At 40.0% G+C, this 23,203-nt stretch overlaps 1 pseudogene across 1 annotated transcript in view; it reads left to right on the top strand.

Moving 5' to 3' along the window:
* LOC149036724 (trafficking protein particle complex subunit 11-like) overlaps nucleotides 1–18,587 on the top strand; it is a 24,072-nt pseudogene extending 5,485 nt beyond the window's left edge. Inside the window, exons 3-27 of the transcript XR_016181448.1 lie at nucleotides 447–701; nucleotides 1,116–1,194; nucleotides 1,997–2,051; nucleotides 4,412–4,492; nucleotides 5,094–5,158; nucleotides 5,707–5,768; nucleotides 6,077–6,212; nucleotides 6,525–6,597; nucleotides 7,384–7,441; nucleotides 7,991–8,125; nucleotides 8,512–8,687; nucleotides 8,994–9,145; nucleotides 9,342–9,385; nucleotides 9,743–9,837; nucleotides 10,837–10,896; nucleotides 11,315–11,380; nucleotides 11,829–11,886; nucleotides 12,459–12,505; nucleotides 12,712–12,819; nucleotides 13,756–13,807; nucleotides 14,678–14,789; nucleotides 15,208–15,298; nucleotides 16,380–16,513; nucleotides 16,721–16,888; nucleotides 17,755–18,587. The product of XR_016181448.1 is annotated as a trafficking protein particle complex subunit 11-like (transcript). The remainder of the gene's footprint in view (nucleotides 1–446; nucleotides 702–1,115; nucleotides 1,195–1,996; nucleotides 2,052–4,411; nucleotides 4,493–5,093; nucleotides 5,159–5,706; nucleotides 5,769–6,076; nucleotides 6,213–6,524; nucleotides 6,598–7,383; nucleotides 7,442–7,990; nucleotides 8,126–8,511; nucleotides 8,688–8,993; nucleotides 9,146–9,341; nucleotides 9,386–9,742; nucleotides 9,838–10,836; nucleotides 10,897–11,314; nucleotides 11,381–11,828; nucleotides 11,887–12,458; nucleotides 12,506–12,711; nucleotides 12,820–13,755; nucleotides 13,808–14,677; nucleotides 14,790–15,207; nucleotides 15,299–16,379; nucleotides 16,514–16,720; nucleotides 16,889–17,754) is intronic.
* Nucleotides 18,588–23,203: the final 4,616 nt, after the last annotated feature.

The following is a 23,203-nucleotide window of genomic DNA, read 5'->3' as shown; positions in this document are numbered from 1 at the left end:
GAAAGTATATTTGTTCTGTTTGATTGTTCAAAGGTGCAATTGTTCATCCGTTGATGCTATTGAATGTTAATACATATGGAAATAGCGTTATTGAAAGTTCGTTCGCGTTCATGAATTTCATGGAAGTGCTAATGAATGTATATTTGCCGTATAGTTTCAACTGTTGACGTTAATGAATGTACATTTTGCGTAAATGAAAAGCAAAAGGTGTAGTAAACGTAAAATATCCTTGAACAAACTCGCGCTACGGCAGAATTGAAGACAAAACCAAAGATACGTTGACATAGCCGATAACCAATGGAAACTTTTTATAATAAAGGACAATGTCGACAGGTATTAAAGACATCAGATCGCGGTAGTTTGTACATCTCTACTAAACGCACTAAACGCATTACTTTCAACGCTGTGATAATAGAGAATCATTTTTTTTCCTTAGATGTCAGTAGGAAAACACAACACCAATTCCACCGAAACTGAAAGCCCACATCCTACTACACACATACAGGGACATCTTCAATGGAGAATTTAACCTGGGCTTCGCACTACCTCGCACCGACACTTGCGCCACCTGCGATAAACTGGCCCTTAAAGTGCGATCATCCGAGGGCGCGGAAAAAGAAAAACTTGAAAAAGAACTCGAGGAACATCACAAACTTGCCGAATCTGCATTTACAATGCGTAGAGACGACAAGGCACGCGCGGTGAGGAGCTGGGTTGGAAAGCCCCGTCCAGTTGGCTCTTCAGGAGTAAAACACCGCAGTAAAGATGCCTTAGATGACATGATAACGTATGATTTTCAACAAAATCTGGAGACCCCAAACTTACAGCATAACGATATGTTTTATAAGAGGCAGCTGTGGACCTACAACTTTGGTATCCACGATTGCGTTTCCAACCAGGGCTATATGTTTATGTGGGACGAGACGACAATTATTGCATCAATGAGCTTTCTAGCCAAACCAAAGCAATTATGAATTTGAAATCCCAATTGCCAGTATTACATAATACCTTGTTAGCAAATACTCTTACCATCAATCTCTTTATTTATGCTAACCTACTTTGTATATTTGGTTGAGGTACTTAGAATATTGGCTCCTTTTTTTTTTTTCTCCCAGTGGGTTATCATTCCCCTTCTCAGTAGTGCAGTGGCTCAGTTTAAAAAGTACAAATCACCCAGGATGAAGAGATACCTGAGTAAGTTCTCTCTTTTTTAATTTAACCCTTTAAACCCTAAGAGTGACCAGCATCAAATTTCTCCCTAAAATATCAGCCCTGAATCACATGTTAAGGTCATGAGAATAAAGGAAATGATCACCAACCAAAGAGGCTTTTGATTGGTGAAGAAAATCTCCTTGTCAGCACCTTAGGAAATGTATAAAGAACAGTATGGAGAATATATAGACTGATTTTAGAGTGTAAAGGGTTAAGAACTTAGCAAGATGCAACTAAAAGCTTTTGTTTCTTTATGACAATGTACATGTAGTGCTTTTAAAAGTTAACAAAGTCAAGACAGACGAATTTGCACTGGTGCTACACGAGAATGCACTCGTTTTTAGCCAATCAGAAGCGCGTAATTTTTGCATGTACATTATTAACGTTCTAATATCATGAGAAAAGAGAGACCGCTGAGCAGTACTTGTACAACAAAAGAAAACTTTAAGTTTATCATTATGTCTTGTGGTGTGGTTGTGAACATGAGAACGTTTCGTGATGATAATAACCTGACAGAAACTATTTCCTGTTAATTCTGCAGTGGTTCAGATCGGTGAGGAGTATTACCAGGCCAGGGATTACAGTAAAGCTTTATTGTGAGTGTAGCATAAGAGAATGTTTCAGTTTAGAATCAGTAGTGATCAAGTATTGTACCACAGGCAGACCAGGCAGACCACGCTAGAGATTACAGTAAAGCTTTATTGTGAGTAAAGCATAAGAGAAAGTTTCAGTTTAGAATCAGTAGTGATCAAGTATTGTACCATAGGCAGACCAGGCAGACCAGTGGTTCAGATGGGTGAGGAGTATTACCACGCTAGAGATTACAGTAAAGCTTTATTGTGAGTAAAGCAGTAGAGAAAGTTTCAGTTTAGAATCAGTAGTGATCAAGTATTGTACCATAGGCAGACCAGGCAGACCAGTGGTTCAGATGGGTGAGGAGTATTACCACGCTAGAGATTACAGTAAAGCTTTATTGTGAGTGTAGCATAAGAGAATGTTTCAGTTTAGAATCAGTAGTGGTCAAGTATTGTACCACAGGCAGACCAGGCAGACCAGTGGTTCAGATGGGTGAGGAGTATTACCACGCTAGGGATTACAGTAAAGCTTTATTGTGAGTAAAGCAGTAGAGAAAGTTTCAGTTTAGAATCAGTAGTGATCAAGTATTGTACCATAGGCAGACCAGGCAGACCACGCTACAGATTACAGTAAAGCTTTATTGTGAGTGTAGCATAAGAGAATGTTTCAGTTTAGAATCAGTAGTGGTCAAGTATTGTACCATAGGCAGACCAGGCAGACCAGGCCAGGGATTACAGTAAAGCTTTATTGTGAGTGAAGCATAAGAGAAAGTTTCAGTTTAGAATCAGTAGTGATCAAGTATTGTACCATAGGCAGACCAGGCAGACCACGCCAGGGATTACAGTAAAGCTTTATTGTGAGTGTAGCATAAGAGAAAGTTTCAGTTTAGAATCAGTAGTGATCAAGTATTGTACCACAGGCAGGCCAGGCAGACCAGTGGTTCAGATGGGTGAGGAGTATTACCATGCTAGAGATTACAGTAAAGCTTTATTGTGAGTAAAGCATAAGAGAAAGTTTCAGTTTAGAATCAGTAGTGATCAAGTATTGTACCACAGGCAGACCAGGCAGACCAGTGGTTCAGATGGGTGAGGAGTATTACCACGCCAGGGATTACAGTAAAGCTTTATTGTGAGTGTAGCATAAGAGAAAGTTTCAGTTTAGAATCAGTAGTGATCAAGTATTGTACCACAGGCAGACCAGGCAGACCAGGCCAGGGATTACAGTAAAGCTTTATTGTGAGTGTAGCATAAGAGAATGTTTCAGTTTAGAATCAGTAGTGGTGAAGTATTGTACCACAGGCAGACCAGGCAGACCAGTGGTTCAGATGGGTGAGGAGTATTACCACGCCAGAGATTACAGTAAAGCTTTATTGTGAGTGTAGCATAAGAGAAAGTTTCAGTTTAGAATCAGTAGTGGTCAAGTATTGTACCACAGGCAGACCAGGCAGACCAGGCAGACCACGCCAGGGATTACAGTAAAGCTTTATTGTGAGTAAAGCAGTAGAGAAAGTTTCAGTTTAGAATCAGTAGTGGTCAAGTATTGTACCACAGGCAGACCAGGCAGACCAGGCAGACCAGGCAGACCAGGCAGACCAGGCCAGGGATTACAGTAAAGCTTTATTGTGAGTAAAGCAGTAGAGAAAGTTTCAGTTTAGAATCAGTAGTGGTCAAGTATTGTACCATAAGCAGACCAGGCAGACCAGGCAGACCACGCCAGGGATTACAGTAAAGCTTTATTGTGAGTAAAGCAGTAGAGAAAGTTTCAGTTTAGAATCAGTAGTCGTCAAGTATTGTACCATAAGCAGACCAGGCAGACCAGGCAGACCAGGCCAGGGATTACAGTAAAGCTTTATTGTGAGTAAAGCAGTAGAGAAAGTTTCAGTTTAGAATCAGTAGTGGTCAAGTATTGTACCATAAGCAGACCAGGCAGACCAGGCAGACCACGCCAGGGATTACAGTAAAGCTTTATTGTGAGTAAAGCAGTAGAGAATGTTTCAGTTTAGAGCCAGTAGTGGTCAAGTATTGTACCATAGGCAGACCAGGCAGACCAGGCAGACCAGGCCGTTTGAAGCGTTTTTTTTAAGAAATTACTTTCGACCGGAGGCCGTTATGAGAAAGTTATTTCGTAAAAAGGCGCCAACATACCACAAAATGAGTTGATTAACATTTCATTTAACTTAATGGAGAAAGTCAGACCGAGATGTAATTTAGGTATGCATTTTTCAGGGCTTTATTCATAATCCTCGTAGATTTTTTTCGTCTCATGTCAACAATTAGTTAAGTAACAACAAACACAGTGTGGTCTGCTTGTGATTGCACGGAAGTTTTCGCCGCTCCTTTGATTGATGTTTAAAATCTAGCTTTTCATTGTGTTTTTCACGTTACCATGTTCCTACCAATAGCTTAGCTCCATTTTTCTTTATATAAACCACACACGACTCTCAATTTCTCCATTCGCCCCAACGAAGGGCTAACGCTCGTAACGTCAGCGTTAGAAACACTATTAACGGTGACCAATTTTCTTTATCACCTCAACTAACTTTACCGACCTCCGCCGAAGCAGCACGAAAGTGTCTTCAGAAACTTACTCCATTTATTGTTGTCATTCTTTGTTGTTCTTTAAGGTTGTTGGGAAAAGTCACGTGGGATTACCGCAGAGAAAAATGGTGGTCACTTCTCACGTCAGTTTTAATCACATCACTGAGGTACTGTTGTTTTATAGTAAGTGAGACAAGATTTGTACTCTCCAGCTCTTGTTTCTGAGAACTCAACATGTAAGCATTTTCAGTTGAAATAATCTGAGTTTACTTTAGTTTTGCATTACCTTGCCTCTTAAATTGGTCTTGAAAACACGCGCTACCCTCTCAACCAATCAGAAGTAAAATTGAAGCCAATGGCGCCTTGGTTACGCGCGTTTTCCCGCACTTCAGGCAGGTTACTTGTTTTTTCTCTAAGTTACCCCTTGTGGTATTTACCATCACTGTGATTGGTTTACCTTGGTTGTGGTTGGCAACACGTTATTGAAAAGCCCTTAAGCGTGAGAATCAGGGATAGTATGTCGATGTTGGTGGAAGTTTGGCTCATTTACAATGCGGACACAACCAACTCGGACAGACAGAATGATTCCATGTCTGTTCAGTTGGACTGCTACAATGCCAAAAATCAAAGTTGGTCTTCTTTTTCCATGTCAAATTATTGTTTATGAATAGCAACTTTGGGGGTAGAACATTCAAAACAGCTTTTCTCAACTTCAAATTTTCGATTTATTTATTTTTACATCCATAGTCTACTTAACTCTTATTACAGGTGTGCATACTTGGTTGGCAATGTGGAGGAATATATCACCCTTTCGCTTGAATTGACAGGAAGATGTATCTTTGAAAATATTGCCTATCATCTGAATAACTGAATGTAGCATTTTTTCTTGATGAAAAGATTCTCTTAGTTAGAGTTATTTTCAATGCAAAGTGATGTGGGATTGCATTGGTTTAACTTAGCTTCGTAATGTGATTGGTCAAGAAAACTCGGGCCACTTTCTCCACCAATCAGATGCAAAACTAAAACCAACCACGACTTGGTCACCCGCTTTTTCCCGCGCTTCAGGCAGGGTGCCTGTTTATGCTTTGAGTTCTTATTGATTCTTCATGCTAGTCACTCTTAGGGGTTAAAGGGTTAAAGTGATTTCCAAGTCAGGTGGAAAGGCTTAAAAGTGCCTTCAAAACGCAAGGTACTCTACGGTAACCAACTAGTAAGGTTGCAAAATTTGGGAATTTTAGAATAATATCAATTGACTATTGTAGTCGTATTAAGCTGAACAGATTTTCTCTAAGTCAAATCCATCGCGTTGTCAAAGTGAAACATCATACCCAATATGTGATATTGTATTGGTGATAGAGTCCTTGATTCAAGAAAACATCAGATGTTGAAAATTCACCAGAGGAGAAAACAAGATGTCAGACTAATCTTATTCACGTCATGTCGGTAAGGACTTACTGCCAATGGTCGTTTAAAGAGGATTTCTGGAAGAACATTTATTGTAGAATGAGTTTACGCTGAGTTTCTCTGTTTTTGTCATCTACGACCCTGACACTGGTGATTTAAACATAGAAAGCACGCGCGCGCCTGAACGCGAGTTAAACGCGCAGGAAAGAGAGTTTCTTTCCCCGCATGGCTGGTCTTTCGCGCGTAGATAACTCGCGTTTTCGCCGAGCGCTTCTTACAGGACAAGCATGTTACGAAAAACAACTGAATTCTTATCGCTGTATTTTTTTCATTGGAATTACAAACAGAATGAATGTCCTGAGCCCGAGCCAGGCTGTGACTTTGAAGCAGTGGAAGAAGCTAAGGAGCTATGGAAAACACTTAAAGTGACACCACAGGCACCCCAAGTATTTGCCATACAGATGGAACACATAGCACCATTTGGTGAGAAAATGTCAACTCTATTGTGTATTTTTCCTCTTTGCGCTGATATCATTTCACAATTTACAGAGGCAGAAACTGAATTTGGCTGTAGAAACTGCTAAATTCAATTTCCAAATACAGCAAACAAAATCTTGCAGGGTAGGAAAAAACTCTTCTTTAATACCCTTTGAAACCAAGGCTTGATAAGGTGACGGGTAAAATCTTTAAGCTCAAAATATTAATGAGTGAATGAATTTATTTTATTTGTCTTATGCAAAGGAGTGTGTGATATTTTAATACTTCCTGTTGTTTTCAATTTTGTTCTTTCTCCAGTGGAATGTAAGCCAGTCTTTGATTCAGTTTCAACAACAGCAGATTCTACCATCCTTCTTCAAATTTACTTAAGGTTTGTAATGTCCTCTTAGAGTCGCTTAATCCATAACAGCTTTCACCCTTAACTCTCAAGCTCTTATTAATTCTCCAAACCAATGATAGATTTTTCTTTTGATGGTGAGTCTTGAGAATTTCGTTTTATACGTGACAAACAGATTCCATGATGCCGTGTGTCTGTTCACTAAAAGATCACAGACGACCTCAAAATGTTGGAAAGAACCATAAAGTGATGCATTCTGATGTCATCTGTGATTTATTATTAAACAGACGCACCGTAACATGTCGTCGCTTTCTTGAATATCCCTTGATGGATCATTTTCAGTTCTTGATTCTCGTAAACTTTCTGTTTTACATATTATTAAAGTATGGAGAATTTAAGTTCTGATTACTTGTGGGAAGAATATGGTTAAGAGGAAGCTTTTAAGAGACCACAACCTTGGTTCAAAACTGTCAGCACTGAAGTTATTTAGCTCTGTTATGCATGGTGACGATTCGGTGATTCTTCGAGAGCACTTTTTGATTGAGTGTTGTAAAGCAACCTAAAATAACCACAACGGTCACTCAGGACAAAAGAAAATATCACGAGAAGTTTATGAAAACTCAGCGTACAAACAAACTGCCATTAAGCGCGGGAAAAGGCGGGAGATTGGTCGAGAGAGTGGCTCGACTTTTTAAGACCGATCTTTGACCGTAACGAAGAAAAACTGATGTAGTCTCAGATTACCATTGACAATCAATTAAAAGTTGTTCTAAGTGAAGGTCTAAACACTCGTTATTGTTGTGTGTTATTATATTTCAGGGTTTCTTGCCCGTTTCCCCTCCGATTCTCGAAGATTGCCGTTTTCTTTAACAATCAGGTAAGTTAAAATATTCCTATATACGTAAGGCTAGTGTTACTTTGTTTCGCCAAAATATGAAAGCACAGTTTAGTCTCGCGTTTACAATAGCAAGGTAACTACCACAGCTAACCGGAACGAAGGTCGACCATAAAATGCACCAAGGAGAACTGAAACCAAACAACTGTGTACAACAGTAAGTGTAGGAAAACGCGGATAATAAAGGCATGATTGGTTTGGTTTTGCAGGTGGCGTTGAGCTGGTGTCTTATTGTCTATGATCTTGAAGGCGTCAAAAGTGAAATGTAATCATTTGTGGTCACTTTGGATGTGGATCGCAATGTTTCGACTTCATACTGCCGGTCTTCTTCGGGCGATGAGGTCGATCGAGTACACGTCACTAATATGCTCTTGTGCTCAGCTGTGATTGGAATTTCACGGCTGTGATTGAATGCTTGGAACAGGCTAATTTCGTGTCTACTTGCCTGTAATCATGCCATGACACTCTGGATGCTAATTTGGTTGCATTTTCTACTGGCCTGACTCAATTTTCTTTTATCTTTTATCTTAGTTTTATAACCAACAGTGTGTTGTGGAGACTGGGTCCGCTCAAGGGGAGTGTGGACTGTATCTTCTTCCAGCAAAGACCAAAGTCATACCATTTCAACTAGTGCGCCGGCCTGAGAATGTTGGAAAACTACTTCAGGTAAAAAAATACTGAAATACTTCGCCATACGAGTCTTTGCACTTATCAATAATTTATTCGTATGAAATGATAATTGTCGCAGTCAGCTGACGAGACTAGCAGCCTAAAGAGGAAAAGCTAATGGTCTTTTACTAGAAACTATCTTTAGAGTATTGCTGCCAGTCCAAAGTAAGATTGCCCCCCTCCCCCCGCTTCCCGCACTTTGTCATTCCTAGGTGTAGAGTAAAGAATTTTTGCCCAAGAACATTACTCACTGATCCCAACCCAGGGCTCAAAGCCAGATCTCTCGGTAGTGTCACCGGCACAGTTTGACAGAAAACTTTTTTCCGGAGGAGACTGCTTTAAAAGAGACTTCAGATTTAAGCTTTCTTCGTTGTGGTTCCTAGGTCACCTCCGTTGCTCTGGAGTTGGGGTCCCATGTCTCGGTATGCTGTACTGGTGTAGAGTGGCTGGGGAGGGGAGACTAGTAACCAAAGCCTCCCCTTTGTGTCATACGGCTTAATCCACTAGCAAGGAGGATCAGTTTGACTGGGATGAGTTGAATGTCATCTCGAAAAATTAAGTAAGTCATGCTTGTTTTCCATTGAATCTTTAGCTACGGAGTGGAGTAAATATGAACAATTATTAACAGACATAGAGGTGAATTGTTGTTTCAGTTTGTACCACACAAACTGAATAACTAGTGGTCCAAAACATTTTTAACGTATCTACCTCCCAGTTAGCCAACCAGTGCGCGCAAAGAACGGTATCCACTTGAATGGTAATTGCTTACAGGCTTGAATCACATGGCACTGAGAGTTCTTCGGAAAGTAATTAGTCAAATGAATAATCACGACCTCAGTAAGGTGGAATTTATTGTTGATATCAGTTCCCTTCGCGAACTCTTTACGCCAGAATTGAACCGCGCAAGCCTAAAGTTAATATCACACTGAAGCATGAACCACCCGCCCTCGTAAACGAGCTTTATGAACTTCAGCTGGTTGTTGAGAGCTTGGAAGATACACCGCTGAGAGACCTCAGGTATGCCTTTTCAGTGTGTTTTTATCTTAGTGTTAAAGAAGAACGTGAACCAGTTCTCTCCTCTCCTACCGTCCATTTTTTATCTGAAAGTAATGCAACATGTCTTTGCCTTTCTCACATTTTCGTGCTTTTGTCGGTTTTCGTGAACCTAACTCCTCTTTCAAGCGTTACAACAACAATATGTACCTTTTTTTAGAGCATGGCTCAGATTTCAGGATGAGCAGGAATCTCCCGAAAGAGGTGAGTTTTTAAAAACAACAACGTCTTCCCGAATATTATATTCTGATATGTCAGTGAAGATATTCAATCTGGGAGAGCCTGGGTATTTTCCTTCGTTGGAAGATTAGAGCGTTAAAGCGCTTTTTGCTTGAGCGTCGTAAACCAAAACCACAGGAATCACAACAGCCAATCAGAAGAAAGGAAAATAACTTTAAGAGCCGGTTAGAGTTCAAGGTAAAACCGAAGTTTTACATCTGATTGGTCGAGAGAGTGGCGCTAGTTTTCTGGACCAATCACACAGCGAAGTTAGACAAAAATTTAATTTTTGTTGATATGTTTTCGTTCAAAATGTCAAGTTTCTGTTAATTGTATTCCCAGGCGCTTTGATTTACTCAGACGTACCCGCAGCAGATCAGGCTGAGAGAGATGCAACGAACTTTTTGGAATTTACTGTCGATGGAATGACTGATAAGGTATGAGAGGTTGTATAAAGGATGATACTTGGCCGTGCATGGCTACGAATTTTATCTTCGACCCTTGCGTCTCTACCTTTAACCAAGAAGCTATGCATTTCAGAGTGAAATTTGATTTGCGACACGTGAGTTGCTTTAGATTTGTGTACAGAAAACTTTGATGGTGGTGGTCAATTTATTGTTTTGTTTACATTGAGAACCTCATGACACAAGCTGAATTTTTATCCTTTTAGACGTTTTTGGTGGGTAGTATGGCTGTGTTTTTTACGATGTTGCCGTATTTTGACAACCGATTCAAATTTAAAACCAACGAATGAAAATACGCAGTGATACTATACACCAAAACTTCTAATAAGTTATTCGTTATCCAACTGAGTTATTTATACGAAAATGTCGTCCCTTCTTTTCTCCAATAAACCAACTCACGCAAAGCATAGCTAACCTGTCAAAAAGGTTTTTTTTTTTAATCTTTCTTATTCTATTTACAAAACATGAAGCTAACGACATTGCTGATCCTAGCAGTATGCTGGACGTGTGTCATATATGAGCTTCATAAAGGGCATTGCTTACCATGGAGTCTCTGTGGCTCAGTGGTAAAGCATCGGAGCGCGGAATCCGAAGGTTTGAGGTTCGATTCCTGATGGGGAATTTTTTCTTTGTCCTACAATTGTGACTAGACGAAAAACACCTTTCTCTTTTTCTTTACCGATCTTAAAACTAACCATCTTTTTACTCTATTTACAAGGTTTTTTTTTTCAGTACAAAGTAACCAACTGTCAAAGTAACCAACTGTCGAAGTAACCGTACAATATCGAGGGTAATTTGTACTCGTTGCGCTCGTTATTTCTTTTTGATATTCCATGTAGTGCTGTTGGATTAAAAAAACTGCCTTTACTTCGTTTGTCTGGTGTGCAGGAAAATAAGGCTTTAACACCAATGAACCATCGTAGTTCGCGTCTTGCATATTATCAATGTGTCCCTTTCGTCTTTTCTCTCTAGATCGAGAGGTCGTACTTCGTCAAATGCTCTCAAGTAGGATCGCGGACTGTAACAGCAAAGGTATAATACTTAAGTAAGCTATAATTGCACCTTTAATCACAATTCTTTGGGCGTCTATTTAGAGACCTCAAGTAAAATTGTCGTGCAATAGGTAGCCTGCAGAAGAGGCGTTTTTAAGGCGAACGAGGATTAGAGAAAGGGGAGGAGTGCCTTATTTTTCCCCGCCTTTCCCTCGTACGTCACTTCCGCTTGCCTCCTTTCGCCCTATTGTGCATGTTCTGCGGGTTATGCGTTTCCGTTCAGTACGTAGTTAATAGATCTCTATACAATACCTTTAGATACGTAATATTTTTGTATGTTCTTACTCTCTTAGGATCGAGTTTCAAGTTAAGATATCTTGCATTCTTTGAAAAGATTCCTATCAATGCTTAATCCTAGTCATTTCCTTATTTTTTTATTTTTTTATTTTTAAATGCAGATTATCTATACTGTAGATGTCCAAGTAGAACCAAATTCTTCGCCAGTCACCTGTACCTGTGCTAAGGTGAGATCACTCTTTTGTGTCTTAAAAGTAAAAGTAAAACTACCTTTCAGTATTTCCACATTTAATTTTCATTCTCGTTCGCTTTGTAATGTAGTTGCACTTGTGAATGTGAGTTGCACTTGTAACATGGAGCGCTTTTCGGTTGACTGTCATAAAACCAAAACCAAAGCAATCACAACGGCTAATCAGAAGAAAGGAAAATAACTGAAAGAGCCAATGAGAACTCAAAAGAAAAACAACAATACCCAAAGGGCGGGAAAACGTGGCTTTAGTATTGCATCTGATTGGTTTAGAAAGTGGCGCGAGTTTTCTGGACCAATGATAGAACGCAAGTAATCTCAGATTTCTTTCGACACGCAATTAAAAAATCCTCTACCTGGTGAATACAAAATCACGACGACTTTTTGCTTTCTTCTTTCTCTACTGTCCTGACTTATACCCGCCCTAGGAGGAAAGTGTTGTTATCAAGACTGTTATGCCATTTGAAATCTCTTTGTCTCTGACAGGTGAGGGAAAATAGGCAATATTTTTTACGATGTAATTTTACGTCTCTTGGAATCGATCAAACTTGCGTTTTTGGCTATGTTAGCAAACTTGCTCTCGCTCTCATTGAGACAAGGTTTGTCTCAAATTTTTTTATTACATTGAAAGTTATGGCATAAATTAATGCATCTATAAATCCGTCAAAAATTTTTGATCCCTGCACAACTCTACGAATATAAACCTGGTCTGGTACATCAAGAAACACTTTCTGACTAAGACGCATCTGAATGAGGGTGCTGTGGTTTGAATTGATGATTAGCGCTAAGTTGTCTTTTACCACGCGATGAAAATTCAATTGTAAGGTTCCTATACAAAGTAACGCAGTGTCTAGGCTAGTAAATGGGGACCTCAGGTAGTCAGGAAGGCAACGCCGCAGTAAACGATGGTTTAAAAATGAATTTATAATTTCGCGAATGGCTAAATGCGTTTACTGCTTCTTGTAGCGCCACACGTCAACCGCAGCTTAACGTATGGCAGCAGCGTTGAGTTCCAAACGGGCGCTTAGATAGTTTGCCATCGGGTTTTCCGTTCACAGACCACACAAATTTGGTTGATTTCAAGTTGTTGTTTTGCAAAAAACGGGTAAGAAATGTACAAAGTTTTGAAATGCACGTGCCGATCAATTGTTCTGAAAATTAGATATTTTGTTTTGTTATGCCCTCGTTGTCGTCGTCGTGGTTTGCTTTTGTTTTGTTTGTTTGTTTGTTTTTTTATGAGGGGGGTGGGGGGGGGGGTGTAAACCAAAGCAATGCAATGAGTTCAAATCATTGATTTGCGTTTATTCTCAGTTGGAGAGACTGGATCAGCTGTTCGAAGAAGAACCATTCCTCTTATTAGCTGGCATCAAATGCACCTCACCTTGGCCTGTTACCATGGTCACCACTACATTGAATATGGTGAGTTTACAAACAATTTATGTTCGTAAAAACTTGATTTGTCTTCCTTTAGAAAATATAGTCGTGAAGATCAGTTAATGGAGCAGGAGAACAAGTGCTGCAAGATATTGGGTGGGGTGGGGTGGGTCGGAGCGAAATCTCCGATTAAGTGGAAGAGTGAATCTCTGGGTTCACTTAGTATCCCCTCCCCCGAGTCAAGCTGGGAATGTATATATACTACAGCTTTCGTGTGTGTGCCGGAACCGCGCGAAAATAATATGTCATGAATTATTTTTCAACCTTTGGATAAGATGACATGTCTCGAATTGATCTTCTCAAACTTACTGCAGTAAGTTGTAGTGGGGCGTCAGTGGTCCAGTGGTTAGTGCGCTGGACTCTGGGTCGAAGGGCCCGGGTTCAAGTCCTACCAGGGGCATGTCGCTGTATCCTTAAGCAAGATGCTTTACCCACTTTGCTTCGTCTCTCGGATAAGACGTAAAGCCGGAGGTCCCGTCTCACAACCCTTCTATGCTACAAATAAATTGTGGGACGTAAAAGAACGCACGCACTGTTCGCAAAGAGTAGGGCACGTAGTGCCCGGTGTTGTGGTCTATCTCGATTTGTGCCGTCGTAGGTCTGGGTGGGTGAGGTGTGATCAAAATGGACTGAAGCGGCTGCCAGAGGCGCCTTTAATATGCTGACGTCCGATCTCACCTCTCTGGTTCCTCCGCAATTCAGCCCTTGGCTGCAAGTGAGGAAATTGGCACCATTCATCTATTCATCTATCTATCATCTATTTAACTCTTTGAAGAAAAAGTAGCCTGAGAAATTCAGGTTTTATCGAGGATTGACAAGGAACCTATATCTTCTTGAGAATAGTCGGTTCCTACTTTCAACTGTGCTTCGAATTAGAAGCAGAAATTCTGGAGAACTGTTTGTTTGTTTGTTTGATTTCAGTCTCCAGAAGTGAATATTGTGGGCGAAGAGATGGGATCGCAGCTGCAAGGAAGTAAGGAATACACGTCTGTGTATTACGAGAATAACCGGTCGGAATTAGTTAAAGATGCGTCTACTTGCATTGCTGTCCCCAAAAAAACTGTGAGATTCTCGTCGTTAGAGTGGATTAGGCTTCTTTATAACTAATCGCCGAACATTTGGGGAAACTAGAAAAGGTTGAGCGTTTTTTTGGACCAATTGAAGGAGGGGGGAATCAGCAGGGGAAGACAAGGGAATTTTCCTGAGGAGCTTCAAGGCTTTCAAGGCCCCCTCCTCATACTAGACAAGGTTGAGCGATTTTGTAGACCAATGGAGAGAGGTGGTGGGGGGGGGGGGAGGAAATCTGCATGGGAATACGAGGAGAATTTTGTTGAGGTGTTTTCAAGGCCCCTCTTAATTAAAAACATACAAGACAAGGTTGAGCGATTTTGTAGACCAATGGAGAGAGGGGAGGGGATCTGCATGGGAATACGAGGAGAATTTTGTTGAGGCGTTTTCAAGGCCCCTCTTAATTAAACACATACCAGACAAGGTTGAGCGATTTTGTAGACCAATGGAGAGAGGGGGGGGGGAGTCTGCATGGGAATACGAGGAGAATTTTGTTGAGGGGTTTTCAAGGCCCCTCTTCGTTAAAAACATACCAGGAGAGGTTGAGCGATTTTTTAGACCAATGTAGGAAGGGGGTAAGAATTTGCATGAAAATACGAGGTGTATTTTGTTGAGGAGTTTTCAAGGCCCCTTTTCATATGAACATACAGCTTTGCGTTATGTGTCCTTATATGCAAATTGCGGGTGCAAGATTTCTTGTCAAAAACTGACAATTATTCCCGACTTGCTTGCTGTTTTCTTTTCCTCCTTCTAACTTCATGTATGGTGGTCCCAGTCTCTTTGCAACAGGGTGAAAGTGCGTCGGAATGCTACTGCTTAGCTGTTAAAGAGGGTGTCAGTAAACTGAAGGTCGTGAACATTGGAAGTCTTGCCCTCCAGCGGAGACGGTAAGTTCGTGGTTAACTCGAGAGAGTCTAAGATAAGTGAGATAGTTGAAGCAATTTTCAATTGAGTACCGATTGTAATACCGAACTGCATTCAAAATTTGGTCTTGCCTTCCTTTGCTTTGTGATTGGAGTAGGAAAGTTGCACAACTCTCTCTCTCTGTCAACCAATCATGAAATGCAAAGTTTAAACCAGTGGCGACTTGGCCATCCGCGTTTTCCCGCGCTTCAGGCAGTTTGCTTGATTTTTCTTCGTGCTCTCATTGGTTCTGATGAACCAATTTTATTACTTTGGTTTTGTGGTTTTTGCCAACACTCAGTGGACCCACTGATGCCTTTTCAACTGAACCTTATTTAGGGGAATATATAGAAGTCCTTTCGTTTCTTGATTTAATCATTTTACATTGTTTTAATTCTTTAGAACTTCTGCGGCTGATAAGTTTCCAGTGTGGTCACAGAGCTCGCTTTCCCCTCTGTAACAGTAGAGAGTGTTCCTTTTGCGATACAGGCAGGTACGTTTCCAGCAAGGTTAATCATACGGCAATATGCCAAGCGTCAAAATCAAACCATACTGGGAAAGGTTTATTCGTGCTTCTCCACCTTTGTGCAGGCAAAGTCGTCCAGATGTGAGTTTATGTTTCAACTACAAGTTCAGTAGTGTTCTTAGCTGCGAGGATCTCTTAAATTCGTTTCTTCACCGCAGTGCAAATGTATGAATTTCATATTTCTAAAATCATTATTCATCACTTGTATGGTTAATTTGGACCCAACATATTGACCAGCTCCCAGTTGGCTTGTTAACTCAGTTGGTAGAGCGCTGCACTGGTATTGCAGAGGTCATGGGTTCAAATCCCTGACATTTTTTTCAGGTCCTATTTTCAACTACTATTTCAGTAGTGTTGTTAGCTGCGAGGATCTCTTAAATTCGTCCAAATGTGTTACAACTATCAGTCTTACAGTCAATTTGGTGTAATTCCGGGCCAATTGGCATAAACACGATAAAGTCGATAAGGTTGTACGAAAGCACTCTTACTGCGCGTTTTACAGGGTTTCAAATTGTTCAAGAGACGAGGAAACCTCACACGCACTAGGAAAAGCCACTCATAAAAAAACGGGGTTAAACTCAGTGTTAATAAATGTATAGAGGGGGTACGTTTTTAAACATAATTTGGTGCTACGTCAGTGGGGGTATTGAACAATAGTCATGTTTTATTAACAAAGTTAATAAAAGAAATTGGTCCCTGTAAAGAGTTTCTCAAGCGGACCTCTCGAGCGTCAGCCCTACGTCGATACTTCAGCTGTAGAAATCCTTTACGGTGGCCAATTTACATTATCACTTCAGTTGATAAAACCAAATTATCTTGAATATATGTATTTGTTAATGAATAGAAAAGGAAAGACGGTAAATTTAAAGCTCCGTAATAAAGTAAAGAAAGATATTTTTTCTTCGTCATACAAGCGTGGGACAAGGAAAAAGTAAAGCTTGCCATTCGAGAGCGGAAGTCGAAATTCTGGGGCTCTAATCCTCATGGAGGCACGACCTCGTTACAAGACCAAAGAAAAAAAATTTATTTGTTGTACCGTTTTTTTCAGATTTGTCTGCATACGGCTGTTTACAGAGCCCACTTTTCGTAAGCTATCTCGTCCGCAATAGAACGCTTCAAGGTCAGGAAGTCGAAGTCACAGTGGAGCCAAGTGACGCCTTTATGTATTCAGGTCATAAACAGGTTAGTTCAGCTTACTTGCTACACGTAAAACTAGTCTCATGCGAGGGGGTTTGGTGAAATAATATAATTGAAGAAATATATCATTGGCTACTGCGCACTGATTGGCTACTCAAACTCCCAATATCCTCTACGAGAAACGCGGGCGGAATTCGCCAGAAGCCAACGCAACTTTGGTGAATAGTTGTTAACTATGAATTTCATCTCCAGATTCAATTTCGTCTGCGGCCAACTGGCGATCACAGGCTCAAGTTCAGTTTGTACCCTCTTTACAGGGGCTTTTTGACTCTTCCCATGCTGCATTTTAAACTGCCTCGCTTTCAGGTTAGCTGAGATGAACATGCGCAGAAATTGGTTCCGACCAATGTTTTTATAAAGGTAAGAAACTTTTTTTATGTCCAAAACGTGAAAAAATGCAAATATTTTGCAACGCGTTAGCAGAACATCGGATAACGCTCAATTTGGTTGGTTTTATTTATTAACACAATCATCAGAAGATGTTTCTACGCTCTAATTCGGTTCACTAAATTAGTTATAAATTATTCAAGTGTTTGACTACCGTGAAGTTTACGATCCAAATCGCCATACTGGCTTCTCGCTGAAAGGCTGTATCCTTTAACCCTTAAAGGATACAGATATTTTTATTAACTCTCCTTACTGTCTGTCTTACGATTCTTTAGATGTTAGTTCGGAGAATTTGTTGATGGATCAACTGATAATCCCCTAGTTGATTTTTTTTTACTCTCATAACTTGTCTGCTTTATATTGTTTTGATATTGTAACGAGAAATTCTGTCTTAAGTCACTTATGAGGACTTCCTGACTTGAAAGTGGATGTGAATTCTCAGGCCCGGTGGCCGTATTTGCAACACCTTTACGGCCCTGAAACGGAAAAACAAAACAACAAAATAAACAGCTGCAGTAACCTTGTTGGAAGGGATGGCTGTGTAATGTGTTATTACACAGCGTGGACCGACTGTCTGAACAAATTACACATACCAAAAATTTATTAGTTATCAGTTTTAAAAGTTAGCACGTAGGATATCCTTGCGAAAACAGGTCTAGAAGTTTTTAGTACAACTAGCGACTGGAATACCAGTGATTAGTCATAAAATGGATTAGTCACTAGTTTTAAAAGTTAGCATGTAGGATATCTATGCAAAATCAGGTATAGAAATGTTTACCATAATCAGAAACTGGAAATCCATTGGAAAACTCATTTATAACGTGTCTGTTATCACACAGCCTCGAGGCCGGGAATTGGAATCTGAGAAGAAGCCTGGTTACGAGTACTAAAGATAGCTAATGGAACAGTGGAGACTGGAGGCAAACTTTCCAGTTATAGTCACAATAGGATTTTAAGCAGCAAAGTGATGCAGCGGAGATTTGAACCGCTGTAAACTGACAGCCACATGAAGGAAATTCTTTAGTGGGGGCTTTTGTCCACTGGCTGGTAAATTGCAGGATGTTTAAGGCCAAACAACTCTGTGGTTAACAGATACGCTTATGTGTTTTTGCGCGCATGTCGTATTGATATCACGTAGAATCAGTTGCACTACTTCCTTTGGGTGGATTAAGAAATTAAGAGTAGTGCTACTACATAGAACGACGACTTGCCCGGAGATATTTGCTCCGTTTCTGAGTTTCTCTCTCTTGTTGACTTGGAGTGACATGTTTCTAGTTTTGTTCATATTTCACCCTTGAAATTTCGTATAGAACGCTTTTTGACAAAGTGTCGTAAAACTGAAATCAAAGTAATCCCAACAGCCAATCAAAAGAAAGAAAATACTTTGAAGAGCCAAAGAGAAATCAAAGTGAACACAACCAAACTGTCTAAAGCGCGGGAAAACACGGGCGACCAAGTTGTGGTTGATTTTAGTTTTGCATCTGATTGGTTGAAAGAGAGTGGCCCGAGTTTTCTGGATCAATGACAGAGCGGAGCAAAACCAATGTAATCTTAGATTGAAAATTGCCCTATGAGTTCAAGATTTCTTTCGCGTGGTCGTTGACTTGGGCCAAGCCTGAATCAATTATCACACAGAGAAATCAAAAGCGAATGATTAAACTGTTTAGTTGAACTTCTAAGTTGAACTCGTTCAAAACTCAACAACGAAACAGGCTCATGATTTTTTTAGACACCTGGACAGTATGAGGCTACGTGGTTGCGTAGCGAATCAGATTGCAGCATTTCTGAATTTCTACTTATATATGATTTATGTGCCACTCTCGCTAAGAGCGGTCCTCTTGACTTCCCGTAGAAAAAAAGTTTTCTTTTATTTTTTGCCCATGAAAAGGGTTTAGGACACATGTTTCAAAAATAGTTTAGTTGTTCTCCAATTCTCTTTTTTTGCTTCGCCACAAGCCAAAAATCATTTTTGGCCGGACCACCCCTGCGAACAGTGATCGAAAGTGTCAATTTCAAAGATTTTGTCTAGCGCGCAGCGACTGCAACAATGTAGCTCACGGAATTCTATCTCGCTACATGTTATAAGGTGTATTCATTTAGTTCACAGACAAAATATGGAAACTTCAGCTGAAATATTTTTCATACCAGCGTGATCAGAGGAGACCCTGCTCTTCGACCTTGATTTGCATATCAAAAATTCACTACTTTGTACGAAAGAATTCTCAAAATGCAGTCGTTAATCGGGCCGAAAAAGCATATCAGTGCATAGTTTATACACCAATGAGGTCACAGATTGCCTCAAATCCGCGGGTATATCTCTAGCTTCCATCCACCAACTTCTTAAAAACAACGCAAATCCATGTGTTTGCTCAATTGCGCTCGTGTCAAAGATCATTTGCTTGATTCTTGGAATTGACCAAGATCTCCTTTTGGCAGTTCAGACTTCGTTCCTTTATCCTCTACGTTGAGGATTTTAGGTTTTCACTGCAACTGAATGGAGATTAGATGCCGAGTTGTCCTGAAACGTTGCGTAAACGTTATCGGTCGTAACGCTTGCGCGCTTGCGTGACTTACAAAGTAGACAAAGGTGATAGGAAGGCCTCCTCGATAATTTACGTTGAAATATCAGGTCATGAATTATGCAGTGTGGAGAAGATCAAAATTAAAGAATAAAATTTGGCATTCTGGTCATAACAGACATATCGCGTTGCTTGAAAGGACACAAAAACACGTTAAAATGGGTTGCAGTGTTTATATTTACAAAACAACACGCATACACTCTGAAATAATTCTTGCAGATTCTTCCGAGATTTAGTATACGGAACCCGATGAACTAACCCTCCTTTCCGCAGATTTGTTTCCATCACTAATGATGTTACGCTCTTATGGACCACAACGGTTTTGAGCGACGAACTCGACATTTCCCTGCGACCATCAAAATCAACTGGACAAACCCAGCTTGATATCTTGCGTGACGTGATTGTGCAAATTTTTCCCCTTGCCATATGGCCTGTTTCGCGGGTTCTACAAATTGAAACCAAAATTAGTTAGTGTAACAAATTAGAATCAAAAGTTATTAAAATGGACTGAATTACATTTTAATGAGAATTTTAACTTTTAAAAAGGTTTACTTGATTCATGGAAAGCAAAGATTGGAGTGGCTTTGAATATTTAAGCCCTGATTTCTCTCCTGGGACGACGTATCGAGTTTTTTGAAGTGTTACCAGCTATCCAGCGAAATCCTCGATTACAAGTTAATTTTGTTTCATTCCGGTCAGTTTGACCACGATATGGAAAAAGATATAACAGTTATGGTATGTTCTAAACATCTGAACACTTTAAGAAACATAAGAAATGCGGTGGAGGTACTTATTAACAGCCACAGTATAAGGGAAAATGTGAGGCAGTAAAAGAAAGCCAGACTGACTGGATTGAAGTTTCGGAATTTAAGTTGTACTCATATAACATGAGTAATATATTTGCAATTTCTCGAGAGTGAAGGCTATCATCTAACTAAAAATTGGTTCGTAAGTGCCTATCTGGGCTATCTGCAATAGCAGACAAAACCAGAATTCTCTTGACAAAATCAAAGGACAAATTGTGTCATGACGAATTTTTGTCTCGATTTTTGCATCCGCTTAAAACTTCAAAACTGTCAAATTTCGTCAGAGCTTGATCTGCTCATGAGACCAGCTGGCATAGTTTACCAATGGACTCAAACTCCAGTTTCAGGATTCATCGGACGTCGTTTCAAAGTTTTAAAATCCACGAGTTTCGCGACAAAAAAAGTTAATGCCTTCCAGGTAAATTTTAGTGAGTTCAATAACAAGCTGGTGGCAGCTTTTACGACAAATGGCGTTGAAAACTCAGTCTCCTTTCACTGCCTCACATTCTTCTTTTTGCTCTGGATGCTAAAAAAATACTTTTACTACATTTCCAGTGTCCTTTAAGGTGTTCTGGTGTTTAGAACATACCACTAACTGTTTTATTCTTTCCAAATCAGGGCTGAAATACCCAAAGCCACTCCAATCTTTGCTTTCCGTGAATCAAGAAAACATTTAAACGATAAAATTCTCATTAAAATGTAAAATTCTTCAGTCCATTTGAATAACTTTCGATTCCAATTCGTTACATTAACTAATTTTGGTTCCAACTCGTAGCACCTGCGAAACAGGTCGTATGACAAAGAGAAAAGTTTGAACAATCACGTCGCGCAATACATCAAGCTGGGTTTGTCCAGTTGATTTTGATGGTCGCAGGGAGATGTCGAGTTTGTTGCTCAAAACCGTTGTGGTCCATAAGAGCGTAACATCATTAATGACGGAAACAAATCTGCCAAAAGAGGGTTAGTTCATCGGGTTCCGTATACTAAATCTCGGGAGAAACTGCAGGAATTGTTTCGGAGTGTATGTAAGAGGTTCTTTTACGGACAAAATATCGAACATGGATACATTAATGTTTTGTTCAATTACATTAATGTTATGCGTTATAATACAAGTCTTAAAATAAAATAAATCAAATTCATCCGGAATACATCGATTTTGGATGTCATACATCGATGTTGTGCAGCATACATTGCTTTCCTGACTCATTCACGCGTGACCTTATATAACCAAGAGATGTTCAATAAAATTAAAAGATGAGGAAGCGGAAATAGAAATGATCGGAAGTTAGATTAAACAAGAAGCCCCGGAAACTAACATTTTCAAAATGGAGGCAGACGATCAGTGAAGTTTGAGAAGCACTATGCAAGGTGCACGGATTTGGCTGCCCAACATCGAAGGATTTTTTACGTCTTTGGGTAGGCTACTGGAAAGTGCAGAGGGGCAAAGGAACACTGCGTCCTACTCACTACTCGGCTGAATTTTTTAGTCGCCGTTTACGAGAAAACGAAAGAACTCTTGTCACTTTGACTCTAAGAATAGTATTCAGGAATCTTTTCGAAGAGTGGATCCGGTTCTTCGCACTCTAAGAGCAGCGCAGCAGATAATTTGTAGAGTGTACAGTGTGCCATGGCTCAATGCGTTATGGTAAAGTAAAAGAATTCGTTGAAGCGCTATTTAGTTTAACACTACCTTCTTTCTAACGAGTCTCTGTTTAGGGGGGTCTCCTTTTTTAACAGCCCCCCCCCTTCTACACCATTAGAGCCCACCACCCCTTTTTTCAAAATAGTCAGGCAGTTTGTTATTTCTCTAGGGACAACACCCCCCTGGGGGGACTCCTGTATAAAAAGGACAGGGATGCTTGTCATACTTTTTAGAGTTTAAAAATGCAGGGTTGGTTGGTATGGTGGTCAGTTCCAAAAGGTCCACAGCGGGAGCTTTTGCGCTACCTCTTAGGTAGGGTCTTGAACAGAAAAAAATAATTTTTCATCCAAGAATTCTTCCGATATCAGCCCGACGAAAACCGGCGTCATTTTGCAGAGTTTGCAACTGTTGCAACAAGTTCGTTTAGGTCAGAGATCACCTCAACTTCATTTGGGAAGGCTTCTTCTATTCTTAGAGTCAGTGACAAGAGTTCTTTCGTTTTTTCGTAAACGGCGACTAAAAAATTCAGCCGAATCGTAGGACGCAGTGTTCCTTTACCCTTCTGCACTTTCCAGTAGCCTACCAAAGACGTAAAAAATCCTTCGATGTTTGACAGCACTTTGTCAAAATTAAACCAAAGCTCCTTAAAATGCGACAACTAAAAATCAAATTAATTATATTTTGAAATAAAAACACCCCCTATTTCTTACGAATCATCCTCCTTCACTACTAGCACACTGAAGTTGGTCAATTTTACTGGATTTTTTGCATAATTAATAAGGTAAAAAACCAAATTTTCGTTTTTCCCCATTTTCTCGGACACATTTGAATTTTCAAACTTTGAAATAATTTTTTTGAACATATCTCCCTAAAAGGGTTTTCCAGGCAAATTATCAGAACTTTCGATTTTTTTAGCCTGGCCAGCGATTCTCGATATTTACAGTCACGGCCTCTTCAAAACGTTTCCGTTTCATCTGAATAACAAAATAAACATGGCAATTGTCGGGAAAGTCCCGACTTTTTTTCATTGTTTTTGTCTTTTCACTTTCAAAAGCATGCGCTACGAAGTCAACAACTTGGTAAGTACGAGTAGAAATGTTTAATACGGGGGTACACAGCTTTCTATATCTACAAATAAATTTGTAACAGAAGACTTTTATTTTAAGTAACTTTGCATGAGTAACGTTTTAATGGAAAAGCCTCAAATAAATGTGTATGTCTTGTGCCTATCCAGTCATGTGATGTTATGCAAAATCGCAAC

This window comes from Pocillopora damicornis, chromosome 12, assembly GCF_964200805.1.
Source record: "Pocillopora damicornis chromosome 12, jaPocDami1.2, whole genome shotgun sequence".
NCBI classification, from domain to species: Eukaryota; Metazoa; Cnidaria; class Anthozoa; order Scleractinia; family Pocilloporidae; genus Pocillopora; species Pocillopora damicornis.
Note: the sequence above shows the minus strand (reverse complement) of the source record. Positions and strands in the feature narration are given on the sequence as shown.